The sequence below is a fragment of the Adiantum capillus-veneris genome, chromosome 4, assembly GCF_014529385.1.
Source record: "Adiantum capillus-veneris isolate H3 chromosome 4, ASM1452938v2, whole genome shotgun sequence".
Classification (NCBI taxonomy): domain Eukaryota; kingdom Viridiplantae; phylum Streptophyta; class Polypodiopsida; order Polypodiales; family Pteridaceae; genus Adiantum; species Adiantum capillus-veneris.
Window position 1 is genome coordinate 123,075,575 of NC_140934.1, and position 15,391 is coordinate 123,090,965.

The 15,391-nt window shown below is 41.1% G+C and overlaps 1 pseudogene; it reads right to left on the bottom strand.

The window, feature by feature from the left end:
* Positions 1 to 11,136: 11,136 nt before the first annotated feature.
* LOC147459928 (uncharacterized) lies at positions 11,137 to 11,657 on the bottom strand (annotated as a pseudogene).
* Between the last annotated feature and the right edge of the window lie 3,734 nt (positions 11,658 to 15,391).

A 15,391-nucleotide genomic window follows, 5' to 3' on the forward strand; every position in this document is an offset into this window, starting at 1 on the left:
AGATACCCTTGAGGAGCACCTATTCCTGAATTTTGGCAGCATTTTGACAACTTTCTTTCGGGTCGGCTTTTGCAGGCTCCAGGGAGTTAGGGTTTGAATGGTCTAAATCAGTATAGGAGGTTGTAGACGTGTTCCTCTAGTCTAGGGTTATCCCCCTATCAAGTCTCATAGTTATCGGGTTAGTTGTTGTTGCTTTATGGCCCCTTTTCGATCTCTTCACCACTGCGATGCCTCGATCTCTTTCTGTCAGTTTTTCGCGATGAAGTAAGCATACAACACGTAGGGAACATGGCAAGGAGCCTACCTTTCATATATGATGCTGACTGGGGCTCTGTGTTTGTCGTATGAATCCATAGAAAGTTTGTGCACTTTAGTTCTCTCTAGCTCTCTCTAACTTGTAAATAGTAGAAATGAAAAAATAAATGAGGTAAAAATACCTTATGTTTGGGGTCCCCGGACCACTTGGCATGAATTTTGACATGTGATCTTATATCGTCATGAAATGCACTTTAGGCTCAAAAATTCCCCCATTCGGACTCTTTTGACCCATTTTTGGATAATTTTCCCTTTTATCAAAAAACTGGCCAGATTGGGCTTTCGCAACTTTTTTCCATAATTGTGCCTCGCCTTCACCTTATGATGTCCTTTATTTGTTGATCATTCATGTATTTTTCTTTTGTTGTTCTGACTCCATCTCACACGCTTTTTCTATTTTTCTTTATTTTTTCAATAAATTAGCAAAAATAAAAGGAAAATAACTAAACTAACTCGTAAAATATCAATAAATCAAAATTTTAAAAACAACACAAGGAACCGTTATGTAAAATTATTCGTAATATTTTTTGTCAGATTGCTCTGTTTTTCTCACTTTTATGCATAAAAATTGCTATTTTTATATTTATATACACACCTAGAGGCTCATTATTGACCTTTGTCCTCATGTCTCTCTTAAATCACATTAGATAAGGGCTATATACTTGGGTTCACCAAAAAATTTTAATCAAATGCAATCAAAACCCAAAGTCATAGAAATTAGTACCCTTTTAGTACTCTTCTTGGGTTTGCATTGAAAATGCCTCCCCCCTCCTAGTCGGAATCCTCTCGGACGACGGTGTATCACCCTAGGATATGTATTGTGCATATGTTACCAACTGGTGCCAATGATGGCCATGTATTGCAGCCCAATATACATACTCGGTCAATGCATAAGAAAACTTAATGTTGTGCAAGAGGAGGGTATAAGCGATGTACTTATTGGCATTCAATGTGAAGGTTTCCTATTATGTTACCAAGAAGATAGCGATGGAATAACAATCGCTCTAAGTATGCCACTCGTTGTTTGATTGACAGTGGTTGTTTTGGTACTTTGGTTATGTGTTTCCATTGTTGTTGGCAGACTTGTTTGAGATCGTAATCCGCATGTGGTTTGTGTGTTGGTCTTTGTTTAAGTACCCAAATTTTTGTTTGGCTCTTTGGAGCTTGCTGTAGGAGCTTGGGTACCCAAATTTGTTGCACTGCTGGTTGTGGATCATCTGACCTTGGTTTTGATGTGCTATGAGAGGTTGATATCATAGGGAGTTCCCTGTTGTGTCTCTTTGGAATCCAGATTTTCTCTTGATTATCTTGTGTAGCAAGCAACTTCTTTGACACCCATACCTGATTATACTTTTGGGGCTGTTGTCATAGTTTTTCATTTATCTTCTTCAAGGTAGCTAGATGCTGGGTAGGCTTAACTTGTGCAACCGGTTTCTTTTTGACCCAAACTTACTTCAGTATTGTTGGCGATTTTGGGGGTGGCTTCTGTCTAGGTGGTTTTGCGAATAGATTCTTGGTATTCTCATTGCTCAGCTCTGCAATAGTAATTTCCTTTGCATTGCTCTTTGGAAGCCTCCATTGTACGTAAGGGTTGGTTGCCCTTACTTTATACGCCCGTCACCAACAGGTTATCATTTGTTTCTTTTGCAAAGTGGACTACTTTTTTTTTTTGTGGGCTGAATATTGACTGTATTAGAGCTCCAATCAATTTTGTACATTGTAATTTTGTTGGCCATGGTTGACTCAGTAACAATGGATGGTGTGCTAGCTTATCTTCTACCACATAAAACTTGTGTGGGTAGATATATTGATTTACATGTACATGTATCATCACCCATCCAATGGATTTGATTGAGTGCTATGAATAACTTTGAATTCCTTGATGTGTCGGTTGATACTTTCCTTCAAGTGTCAAGCTTGTATAGGCTGTAGGACATGAGGTTTCCTTGAGCTCCGAAATGATTGCCTTGGCCTTCACTTGATTACCTCCAAGATTGACTTTTATGGTTGGGTCTATCGTATGGTTCTCTTTGAAGTCGATTACTTTGATCACATTTATCCATATTGGTGGTCCGTTTGGTTGTTGTTGTCGTAGAAGCTTCCGTTTTGCTATGCACACCATGGCTTCTTCTTGAGCTTCTTTTACAACCCGTTTCTTTTCTTGAGAGTGTTTCCTTTCCACATGTATTTGTTGAAGCATGTTATGGGTTAGCTTGAAGGCACCACTTGGTGATATATCAGTGATCACAAGGGTCCCATTCCTCACTTTTTGATTTTTTTTTGCATGATGTTTCAATGTGTAAACCAAGACATAGTCTCCTGTTTTAAACTTTGTTGAGTGTACATACTTATCAAAAAACTACTTTTGTTGTCTTTTGTGAGCGTAGATAGAGGCTATGTCCTTCAAACAAAGCTCATCTAGTTTCTCAAGGTCACCGACTCTAGCAGACAATTCATGGCCTATCCATCCAAGTTGCTTAGCTACTCGTAGAGTCGGGATCAAGAACTCCAGTGGAAACATAGCATTAAGGCCAAAGACCATGTTATACGGTGTTGTACCAATTGAGATTTTGTATGCTACCCGCCTGATAAGCCCATAGTGTGGCATGTAACTAATGGTCCCAATTTGCTCTTGAGTAAGATACTATTTTGGTTAAGATTGTGCATAAAATCTTATTGGTAGCTTCAACCCTGTCCATTAGCATGTGGGTGGTATGGAGCAGACTTCATGTGAACTACCATGAATTTATCCATCAATAACTTCATTAAGAAAATGTGTTCCACGATCACTGACAATTTCTATGGGTAAGCCAACTCTGACAAAGATATTTTTGTATAGAAACTGTGTAGTGGTTCTTTCATCAGCTTTCTGTGTGGCCTTAGCTTCTACCCATTTTGTGAGATATTATGCAGCCACAATGATATATTGGGAATGAGTTCTGTAAGCGGGGGGTGAAATTGGTCCCACAAAATTAGTACCCACTTAGCAAAAGCTCTTGCTCCCATCATTGGCCTTAAAGGCATTTCATTTCTCTTCATTGATACTTTGGTATGCTGACACACGTCGCATCTCTTAACATATTCATCAGGGTCCATGTATAATGTAGGCCACCATATTCCCGCAATCAAGACAATTTTGGCCGTCTTATCCCCTGAGAAATGGCCTCCACTAAGTCTTTCATGTGCCTGCTCTGGGATTGGCAAATACATGCTTCAGTAGCACATATCCGGAGTTGATTGTCTTTTCCTCTTTTATACAATTGATTTTCAATTAGAAAAAATTGCGAACCTCCATTTCCACAACCCGTTGTCGTACCCTAGAGGTATGTTCCAAAAATGTTCTTGCGGTCAGATAGTCAACAATGTATTGGCTCCATTTTGGTGCAATTGTCACCAGAAACAATATAGCATGTTCTACCGGTGGGCTAGACCTGCATGTGTTGCATAGTTAGTAATGTACTCTTGAACATCATTGCAGAGATTTGGCGAGTAAACTCCTAGTTGTTGCAAGTGCTGATATGTATTCTAGTTCGAGAAATGAAATGCTAAGTCCTGAATATGTGCTTTCAAAAGATAACAGTCATATTCCTCTGGATTTGTGCGTAACCATAAAATGTTGTCCAAGACCAACTAATACAAACATCTGCCAAGTAATTGGAAATATCGTGATTTTTGAACCGTCTGTATTTTACTTTCCTATCATGTTCTATCAAACTCTCCTCCATAGGATAATAAACTGACTATCTCTTGAGACTATTTTGATCGATCTCAGCATTGAAGAAATATGCATCAAGGATTGGAGCTTCCATGTTTGGTAGTCTGGAAAGGTGATCTGCTCCTAGACGCGTCTTTCCTTTTTTGACCACTAACAATAAAGTCAACTCTAGCAACATGATAAACCATCGTACAATTCTTCCAGTATTGCATGGTTTGTTTACAAGATATATAAGAGGGCATGATGATCGGTGAAAAACAAAAATTTGTTTGCAAGGAGATAATGCTGAAATTTCTTAACAACATAAATCATTCCTAGCCCCTCCCTCTCCATGGTTGTGTAGTTCTTTTCGGCACTATTAAGCTGCATGCTGGTATAGCAGATTGGGAAATCCATATTTTCTTCTCCTAGTTGGACCAAGATGCATCCAATAGCAAATGTCAAAGCATCAATATGAACATGAAAAATCTTTTCTCAATTCGGTGCTTTCAAGACTAGAGCGGATATGAGTGCTTTTTTAAACTTTTCAAAGGATTCTTTACATTCCTCCGTCCACACAAAGGATATTATGAGTCTATACAAGGGTTGGGCAATGATAGAATACATGAGAATAAACCTCTTGTAGTACCCATAGTGTCCCATAAAGCACTGTATTTGCTTTGTGTTGTTTGTCATAGGCAACTATACAATTATGTTTATTTTGTCCAAGTCGGTAGATATGCCATTTGCCAAGATAATAGTCCCAAGATCCTGCCTTTTCTAACCACATAAATATGTACTTTTCTGGGTTAAAATAGATCTTGTAAGTCCGAATACTTTTCTAAGGTGCTTTGGATGCTCATCTCTTTCAAGAGAGTGCACACATAGGTCATCCATGTATATTTCCAAGAATATCATCAAGTATTCCTTAAAGGCATGAGCCATCAATCTTTGGAAGGTGGTTGGGGCATTGGTTAGGCCAAAAGGCATCACCCTATATGCATATATACCCCATCCTATGGCAAATGTTGTCTTGTATTGGTCTTCAGAAGCAATGGAGAGTTGGTTAAATCTTGAGAACCCATCTAAAAAGGAGTATTCTTGCTTATCGGCCACTCATTTCAAGACGTGGTCAGTAATAGGCAACGGATAATTATCCTTTATCATGGTGGCATTAACCTTCTTTAGATTCACACACACTCGTAGTTTTCCATTTTCTTAGGCACTACCACAATGGGAGATACCCAATCGGTGTTTTTTTTAATCTCGTTGATAAATTCAGCCTCCTTTAATTTATCGATCTCCTCCTTGATGCGTTTAGCAAATGTATCATTGTGAGTGTCAGGTCTCTGTCAATTGGGCTTTGCATCAGGCTTTAAAACTAGTTTGGTACCAAAATGGGACACTTAATTGTCCTTTTTTTACAAGTTTAAATTGAATGCTACTTGCATTAGACGGTTTATTTAATAAAACCCTCTTGATATGCTTAAATCTGTTAGCAAGAGGGTCTTTTAAAAATATAAACTTGCATTTTAGATCTACCATGATCAAGAACTATACTCATCAAGTTGACCCTCATAAGACTGCGATTGATGCTTTGAAGAAATCGACTTTATAAGCTCAAGAAAAAATGAAGCGACCTTGTAGAAAATTTTAGGTGACTTTTGCACAATTTTTCTATAGATAATTGAAAGTTTCACGTGCAAAAAATTTGACTTTGGAGTATATAAAATAATGGAAAGTTCCATGTATTTGATATGGCCATTGCAAGCTCATCATTGTATACAAAAAAAATATGTTTCTGATGTATTTGTAAATTTTAGAATGTAAGATCCCCAATTTTTGTGTCTCTTCTAAAAGTGAGAAAAATAACTTTCAATATTTGTTTCGTCATATTTTGATTTAAGATACTTGATTGACAATATGGGAAAGTCATAATTATGTTGGGATATTACAGGGTGGCATAGTCTAGCTACGGTTTCCATTAGTTGGCCAGCTGCTACTTGGATGGTCAAATTTCATGTAGAAATTGAATGGTAAGTAGGAGAGTTGACCACCAAAAAACAAAGGATTGTTTTTAGGAAATAAATAGTCTTTTTAGAAAAGAGAGGAGGAGCTTAGTTTAGAGCTCTTTTCTTAGAAAGCCAAGCTTCTTCTTAGAGTCTCTAAATTGCGCATCGAAATCCGTGTTCGTAAGAAAAAAAAACAAAATTGAAAAGCCGCGAACGTGCATGAACTTGTCTCTCCTTGCTCACTCTGTTCTTAGCTAGTGCTTTTGGCGTTGTGAGCCTATATAAAGACCTCTCCCCCTTCACTTGAACACACATAGATACACTCTCAGAGGTGGAAGCTCTCTTGCCTTGACGTCAGAATTACCTATCTATTATACAGAGTGGTGCAAGCTCTTCATCACCATCTCCATGAGCTCTTCCCTCTTGAGAAGAAGAAGAAGAAGAAGGATACTCTCTCTCTACTTGCTTATTATCTTCTCTCTCGTTTCACGGTGTATGTGCTCTCCGTAAGTTTCTTGGCGGATACCTCTACATAGGTCTCATCATCACCGCTCTCTTGCGGCAAAGCAAGAAGCCTTTCGACAACCCCAAATTGATTCTAAAGCACGGTGAGAAACTCTAAATTCCATAGTCATCATCTCTCTCTTTCTCTTTGTCATTTTTCTACGTAGTCACCCTCTCGGTGATTGTTTTTTTTGCGTATGAGTGCATGTATGGATTAACCAAGTACATATGAGGTTGCCTCATGATTGTTTCAATCATGTTTAACACGTTGATTTATTTATGCACATGATGCATTTATGATCACACACATGCATAAAAAGCGCTTTTTGTTTCACGTTATAGAGGTGGTAGGAATATTGTTTTGGTTATAAATCACAAACCGTTATGAATCAGCCTGAACCCTTTATACTAGAGATAAAACACATCATGTTGTTACCATATACATCTGGTAGTGATGTGTGTGAACATATTAGGACCGCGGGGGCATTGTTTTCCTCTTTAGAAGGTTTTTTCCCTCGAGCATTGGATATACGCCCATCACTCTAGGGCTATCTATCTTTCCATTACACACTAAGTAACACACTCTCTATTATGGGCCTTGAGCTTCCTTCATCTTCTCCAAGCTGTGTGCGTTTCTCTGCAACCCTAATTCCAACAATTGGTATCACAGCAGGTTGTGTCCTCCCGGGCTTAGTCGTCAGCTGCTCTTAGCACACTCCTGCTCACTTTCTTTGATTTCAGTGAGGTTTGGTGAGCATTTGCAGGTTGACAAATATTTTTTATAGGCTTGTAGAGCTTTGTGCGCTCAGATTTTTGATTCGGGATCATTTCGGCCTCCGTTTCTACTACAAACAGGTCTGCAAAGGCAATTTTGTCATTTTGTGCAAAATTTCTGTCAGTGCCGTTTTCTACATAACATGTCCCTTATAGTCTTCTACGGTTTGTGCTATATAGCACGTGTTGTTTCCGCTTCGTTTCTCCTATTTTTGAGCAGTTTTCACATTAGGTGCATCATTTACCATGGCTGACAACAACACAAATGTGTTCAAGATGTTTGTTGAGGACAGATTGGATGGGGACAATTACCCTATGTGGGCTTACATGATGCAACATGTTCTTGTGTCAAAGGGCATTTGGAATATTGTGCAGGGCATTGATGTATGCCCTGGTTCTGAGGATGCAGGCGCGATGTTGAGGATGTTGTAGGTCTTGCTGCAAGGATTGGTGCTATTAGAGTTGTTTTGCCTACGACAGAAGCTTGTTGGGATGTAAAGGATGCGCAGGCTCATACATTGATTGCGTTATCTGTGAAGTGCACCATTGTTCCTCACATTTGTTCAGCAAAATCTGCAGGTCTTTATGCAAGCCGCAATGAGGCTAAAAGTTGCTTTGTTGCGTTGTCAAGAAGTGCGCAGTGCGTATACTCCCTAGATACTCTTAAACACAATGGTTCACACAAAAGTGCCTTTTGGCCCAAGATCTAGCCTCCTAGACATCATACAGGTAGGATGTCTAAGTTGGCAGAATGCATTTTTGTTACTTTCCTAGGTGCCCCTTGATGTGTACAACATGCACAAGTGGTCACATCAAAGTTTGGATATCCAAATTGTACCTTATCAACACTTTCTCTCAAAAACTTTCCCAAAAAGAGTAAAAATCCCTCAATACTTAGTTCATATGCTCAAATGAGATGAAACTTGGTGTATGTGCTCTAAATAATATGTAGACTAGGGGTGTCAAGTCAAATGCCCATTTTTGATGCCAGATCTACTCTTGAGACATCATACGCATATGATGTCTACTAGGGAGATTTGGTCCAAAACTCAAGCACAAGTTTCCCCAAGTCAGCACTACCCCAAAGGCACTCTGACAAATTTTTAATGCAAAAATATGCACTGAACCACAAGTTTCCTATTTTTCTCCATTTCCACACTCGGATTTTGTCTTTTGGGCATGTTGGTCAAAACCCAGCTTAGTCCCAATATGTACTTAGGGTATAATACCCCTTTAGAACACTCTGGTGCAATCTGTTTTGTCAAATTTGATCTCCTACTAGGCCCTAAGACATCATAGACATATGATGTCTGCAGATGAAAAATTAAAGATTTCTCATCCAATCTCTTGCATATGTATTCTTTTATGCCCAACCTCACTCAACCATGCACAAACGTCTACTGAAGATTGTTTATTGCAAGTTATCTTTAAAAAATACTTTTTACAGAGTACTTATGCAAGCAATCATATAAGCAAATAACATCGATAATTGATAGCTCTAGATCACAATCACATGTCCTATCTACAACTACTCCTACTCATCATGTGGATTTTTGCAATCATGTTGTCGGGAAGATTTAACAAGACCTAACATTATCAAATCGTCACAAAACTCAAGGGGTGACTTCTACACATCTAAAGGACACTACCCTAAAGTCTCTAACTCAACTCACTACCTGTAAACACTTGATGCAAAAATTGCTTATGAAGACATGCGAAAAATTACAGGTTACCAATTATAGACATGTTTAGCTCTAATGTCTAGTTCTATTCTCCATGAACGTAATACATAAAGAAATCTCTAATCGGATGCATGGTTAGAGAGAAAACTCACCTCAAAGGTCATGGGAGAGCTCTTCATTGCGAAGAGACCCAAACCGTGCAAGCTTCGCATCGGCGCGTAGCTCTTGCCGTTGCTAACACATGGTGAAGATGCCTTTGCAATGTAGCATTCGTAGCACACATAGAGAGTAGAAGAAGATCACTCACTCCCTCACACAAGCTCACGACACACTTAGTTGAGCTCAAAAGTTGTCATTAGGGTTTAAAAAATTGGCTTTTATACCTCAGTCTTGTAGGTTCTAACTTCTTAGAATCATCTCCTACATCTTCCTATAGGTTTGGCTAATTTGCATATTTAGTATATTACAATTCGGAAACTCAATCGAGTCCCAAAAAATAATTCTATTGAGTTTGATGGAGTAAATAATACAGAAATTGGTCTTTTCCCATGTTCAGTGGTTAACACTCCCCCCCTCCGCGTCCATGTTGTCCCTGACATGACGGGTCTTTGGTTGTTTGGCTCATGTGTCTAGTTGTTGTAGTAGACTTTGAGGTATTAGTGTCAATGGAACCCTTGAGGCTTCGACACCTTTAAGTATGACTCATACCTTATGTTGCCCAAAGTGGCTGTCGGGCCGAAGATCGTGCTGTCATAAGTGAAGAAGCCGGTGTAGAAGGCTTCCTCAAAGGCTTGCATATGACAGTTCACCAGGAACATTAGCCTTTGGTAAAACAAGTGTAGAACCTCTGGGGATGGCTGCTTTGACAAGTCATATGTCATCCTGGTTACAGTGTCGCCAGTCGATAGTAATGTGGAATTCGTTGCTTTTGATGGGCCGAGCACTTCAAGGCATGCCAGGAGGGTCTTGCATATCTTCCAAATCATCACGCACATTAAGTCCGGAGAGACAGTGAAAGTTAATGGTGCCCTTTAGGGTTTTCACCATATAAGAAACACCTATTCTCTCGCCTTCCTTAGGTAGTGGCATTGATGGGTAATTGAGCCAGGTATGGTGTTTCTTCAGTAGCCTCGCATGATTTCCCCAGGTGCGTACGTGAGGTATCGAGCAAAATAAAGTTTTATCCGTTATGGGATTTGGGGCTTCTAGGAGCCACCCTTTCCTCCATTTTGGTTGGGAATCCACTATCTTCTTGGTAGCCTCTGGGTCCTTGAGATTTCCATCCTATATTGGCTCTGATGATTCTGCTTCCACTCTTTTCTTTATTTCCATAACTTCATATTTCAAGAGAGGATAGGGGAGGGATGGCTGCATCCACTCTTCCCTAAGTACATCTGTGGCCAGGCCTTGGACTCCTAGGGAGTGAATCATCCTTCTTTCCCATTCCAAGGCCGCCTTATGGTCTTCTGTTGTGGCTTGCTCAATCAGAGTTTGAACGCGTGCCTCATCTTCTACCATTAATGGCTGTTTTCCTTCTCCCTGTGTGTGTAACTGTTCTTCTAGGTGATATTCATTTAATCCACATATTTAGTATATTACAATCTAAAGACTCGATCGAGTCCCAAAAAATAATTACATTGAGTTTGATGGAGTATATAATACGAAAATTGGGCTTTTCTCGTGTTCAGTGGTTAACACCCTAGCAAAGTGTCAGGCACACTTGCAGTCTACGGGTCTATATACAGCTAAGAGCTAGAGTACTAGGAGTGTCATGCCAAGGGTAGGACTAGACGGGCACGGCCCGGGAAATGTGCCCAACACACATGCAGTAAAGGGGTCTATATATGGAAGAGGGCCAGGGGCCTATATATAGGATGGTTGGGAGGTTATTTGCATGTTTGTCTACCCGCTGGTCTAACATTGGTATCAGAGCAAGGTGGAGAGGAGGGGGCAGTAGGGAGCTATGGAGGAGGGAAGCATGGTGTTCTCTCGGGAAGCATGGCTCTCTCTCTCTCTCTCTCTCTCTCTCTCTCTCTCTCTCTCTCTCTCTCTCTCTCTCTCTCTCTCTCTCTCTCTCTCTCTCTCTCTCTCTTCATGGAGGAGACAAATTTGGTGAAGGAATCGGTGAAGGAATCATGGAGAAAGGTTGTGGCCCTCATGCTTCTTTGCATGGATTTGCATGAGTTTTCATGCGGTGCCATGGAGAAGTGGAGGAGAAGCCGAAGCTATCAAGCGTGTGCAGGGAAGCTAAGCCGAGAAAGGGGCCGTGGTCGTACCTGCGTCAAATCGGTCGAGGTTAGGCTCAGTTGGAGCACCTTGGCGAGGAGGTGAAGTTCCGACCCTGCAGTAGGCCCAAATTCCGCCCACATCGCGAGCTATAGCAAGATTTTCCCCAGCGTAGGCGGCCGAAGTTGTCTACAGACCAAGCTCGTTATTTTCTTTTATTATTTTTTTTAGGGCTCTCTTTTTGGCCCGTCCACACTCGGCCAAATTTGGTGCCCTTCACAAGGTCCTGTGCATACACAACTATTGCCGACACTCTTCGGAGGTTGTTCCAGTTGTCCTCCTCGATTCGGTACACTTCATCAATACAACTTGCGGTTCATTGTGCCCATTTCCACAGTCCGCCTCTGCTGCGACACAGCTTTTGAAAGTTTCGGCAAGACGACAAGCCATCGATTGTTCACCTTTCTCTGTTTTGTGATTGCATACGATGACAATCGCATCGGCCGACTCTGCAATTTGATTTTCATGTTTCTGCTTCTCGATGGCTGCAGATTTTGAGGACACGTTTCAAAGATTTACTAGTGTTTTGCATACGACGCAAACCAGCTTATCGGCCTCTCGAATTGTCTCGGTGACTTCAAGTGATTCATCGACTGCAGATTCGATTCTTCTTTTCAAGCTGTTCTTGGTTGATTCAACACCGGCGTTCTTACGAAGAACAAGGAAGCCAGGATCACGTGCAATAAGGTACGAGTTGGTGTTTATTTTCTCTCTCTTTGCATTAACACGTGTTTACCAGGGCCGGTGAGAATGTACCACCTTCCCACACGTTTGATTTTGAGCAAGTCCCTCAAAATCCGGCAGCTGCGAGCGTTGCCGATACTAGTATGCATGATACCGATGATCTAGGAGATCATGGTCTTGTTGATTTAGCCGCTTTCAAGACTTTGTAACAGCGCCCAAGTGTACTTGAAAGTAACTTTAATGCCTTAAATGCATATGTTACCACTCTCACGGAATTAATCTGAGGAAATTGTTACAACCGTACGGTATGACCATTTTGTGGGGGTGCATAGGACAATTGGACAAGGTGAATGAGCGCCACAATTGACTCTATTTGCTATGACATCTGTCGTCAATAGCGTTTATTGGCCATGAGGCCACACATAATTATCTGAAGCATGGCTTCTCTTGAGTACCTTGATAGCGCACGCCACAGGTCACATTTTCTTTCAAAGGCAAGGCCAAGGGCCAATTTTTCAGTATCTCAAGGAGATAGACATGGCCTATTACTGGACTTGTTGAAGGCAGCAAGTTGCTCGGCATGGCCGACTCCTTGTCATTGTTTCTACAAACCGACATAGGATGCTTGCTACACAATACTGGTTAATTTCACTTGAAATTGCTCGACAAGGTCGATTCTTTTTGTCATGCTATTTCCAGCCACATCCGTTGGCTATTAGCAGTACTAGATTTAGGTGAAGTAAGGGTTTATTTATGCATCTTCCATATTGACTCACCACGTTTGGCATATGCTATGAGCATACAAACTTGGGAAGGCTTTGGCAAACGGTTTACATATTATGTCATTCCGTATACAACGGATGTATATGATACAAGAGGGCGTCTATCCATATGTGACAACTCTTTCTCCCACGGCCGATTTGGCTATGAGCCACCTTTACACGAGCTTTCCCTTTGGAATCTCATAACAACTGGTTGCAGCAACAACTACCAGGTTAGCCAAGTTTAAGTTTTTCTTGTTTTTTTTCCATGTTTACACTTTACTTGGTAATTATTGTCATTGTGCAAAGCAAAGTGCTTTGGCAATTTTACATGACGCACGGCTTCTCCCTTGTGCCGAGATACTGCCATTGATTTGGAATCAAGGGCTTTGGCACACAAGTTTGGGGAACTGGCAAAATAGGGAATGTCAGCTCACAGACTCCCTACCAGTTTATTCTCTGCAAGGCACTTATGGTTTTGGTTCTCACGCTTGAGCCCGTTATAGTCGCCAAGGGCTTACGTTTTCGCATGCAAGGCATGCTAAGCAGGTGGCATGGATTCCACCACTTTATGCATTATGCTTCCGCTATCACACTCGCAACTCTGTCAAGGACAGACTAAGTAATGGATTGTTGAACCTGATGCTTGGTTGCTATCAACACCCAACAGCCCTAAAAGGAACCTAAATCTAGGACTTATTTCACAGGCAAAGTGCCAATGCTAAGTCATTTTCATATAATCACGACCCTGCAAGGCAGGTAGATCAAGATGTGGTTGTGTTTTTCTGTTACCTCTCTCAATGAGAGAGTCATAGCAGAAACTTGTTGCATGCTTATAGGATACGCTGCACGTTAGGCATAAGATGCACCCGAGCATGGCAATCAACTATACACGTCATAGTCGTTCAAGGAAAGTTCCGCAGCCCAGCATGCTCTTCTTCTCTCTCTTTAAGGGAATAATGAAAATCTTCTACGAAGCTTTTGATACATGTTTTGCTCGTGAGTCAGCCTGAGCCAAGGTGCTCTAACTCTCAGCTCTAGCACGTGGCTAAGATGCTACTCAAATTAGCCTTCATCGGTTCGTCCATTGAACACTAATTTGCACAAGGGCTATGAGCCACACAGGCTAAGAGCCATTGTCAGGCCAAGGGTAAGACCCAACTATTGGCATTCTTTGGGTGATTGTTTTCCAGAGTGAACAGATCTACCCAGGGAAGTATACATCAACATTAAGGGACAAGCAAGGGTCTTGTCATTCAGGATGTTTACAGTGTCATTTTTGCACTACATGTTTTCAGTGCGACACTCAAGTTGAGTTTTTTATAAATCTTCAACTCACAGCAGTTGATCTCTACAAGGAAGTATAGATGCAGCAATCAGTTGAGACAGTATGGCTGTTCACAAGAGCTAGGCAGTTCACTTGTGTGGATTTCTTGCTCTCTCTATAGCACTACGGAGTGTCTATGGACATATTGTTTGGGGTACGACCCGGAGAGTGACTGCTAAATCACCCCATAGGCGTTGAGGATCACAGTTTGATCTCTCCCAGTTAAACTTTCAAGGAAAGAATTCCGCAATCTACCACACGGTAGCGGACGAATTCAACTTTTCGAGTTGATTCCAATCATTATGTACACGGTTAACTATGTTGGTTTCCGTTGCCTGCTAGTTGAGCAGTTTCTACAGAGGGTCTTACCAAGGGGTTTGACTACGTAGATGTTAACCAAAGGGGTTGGATTGCGTAGGCAATACCCACGGTTTCCAGTGCAAGTCATATAAATACGCTTGAATGTTTCAAAGCCATCCCAAGGGCATGTTGGAACAAAGTATTTTGGACCATAGCGTCCACTATACCTTATGCTGTTACGAACCTAGTTGTAGGGTTCGATTTGGCACATGTTATCACATGGGATACAACATGGTCTAGGAACTCAAGGAGTTCAGTTTAGCCAGTGTGGAGCATGATAATGAGGGTCCCTCTCACTCTTGTCGCGGAGTGTTTGCAGTTACCTCCACACACAAGTACCAGCTCGTACTTGATGGATGTCACTTTTCTTGATATCCTTGTTTGAGACATATTCCACATGTGGAGAATATGAGTCTCTTGGACTGAAACTGGCGCCAACTTTTTACCAATGTGTCACGACGAAGTCCCTAGGTGCTAGTCGCATCCATTGGTTCGACCATTTTAAGCACACAGTATCAGGAGCAATTTCAGTGTGGCCAGAAATTGTCAGGTACTAAGTACAAACTTGTTACGATTACAAGTGTTGTGAAACCCCCTTAACGGAGGGTCGTTTCTACATATAGCTAAGTATGCTATGTACATGAGAATGTCTCATGGTTGGTACCTAGATGTGACTTGGTTATCACATTCTATTATGGTCCAACTTTTGTTGCAAAATATGCTATATTCATGAGAATGTCTCATGGTTGGTACCTAGGTGTGATCGGGTTGTCACATTATATTATGGTCCCAATTTGTTGCAAGACTTTCACGTACGTACAGTGGAAAGTCTCGCCATGGAATTGCAGTTCGGATATGTTTGTGTTAAATGCATGCACACTAGGTGTTATGGGCCCTAGTGTTTAACACAAATTTATTCGGAGCGGCATGCAAATTCATGGACATTATTGTTTCTGCAATTTTTTGCACTGCCAGTACAATCTCTCTTGCAG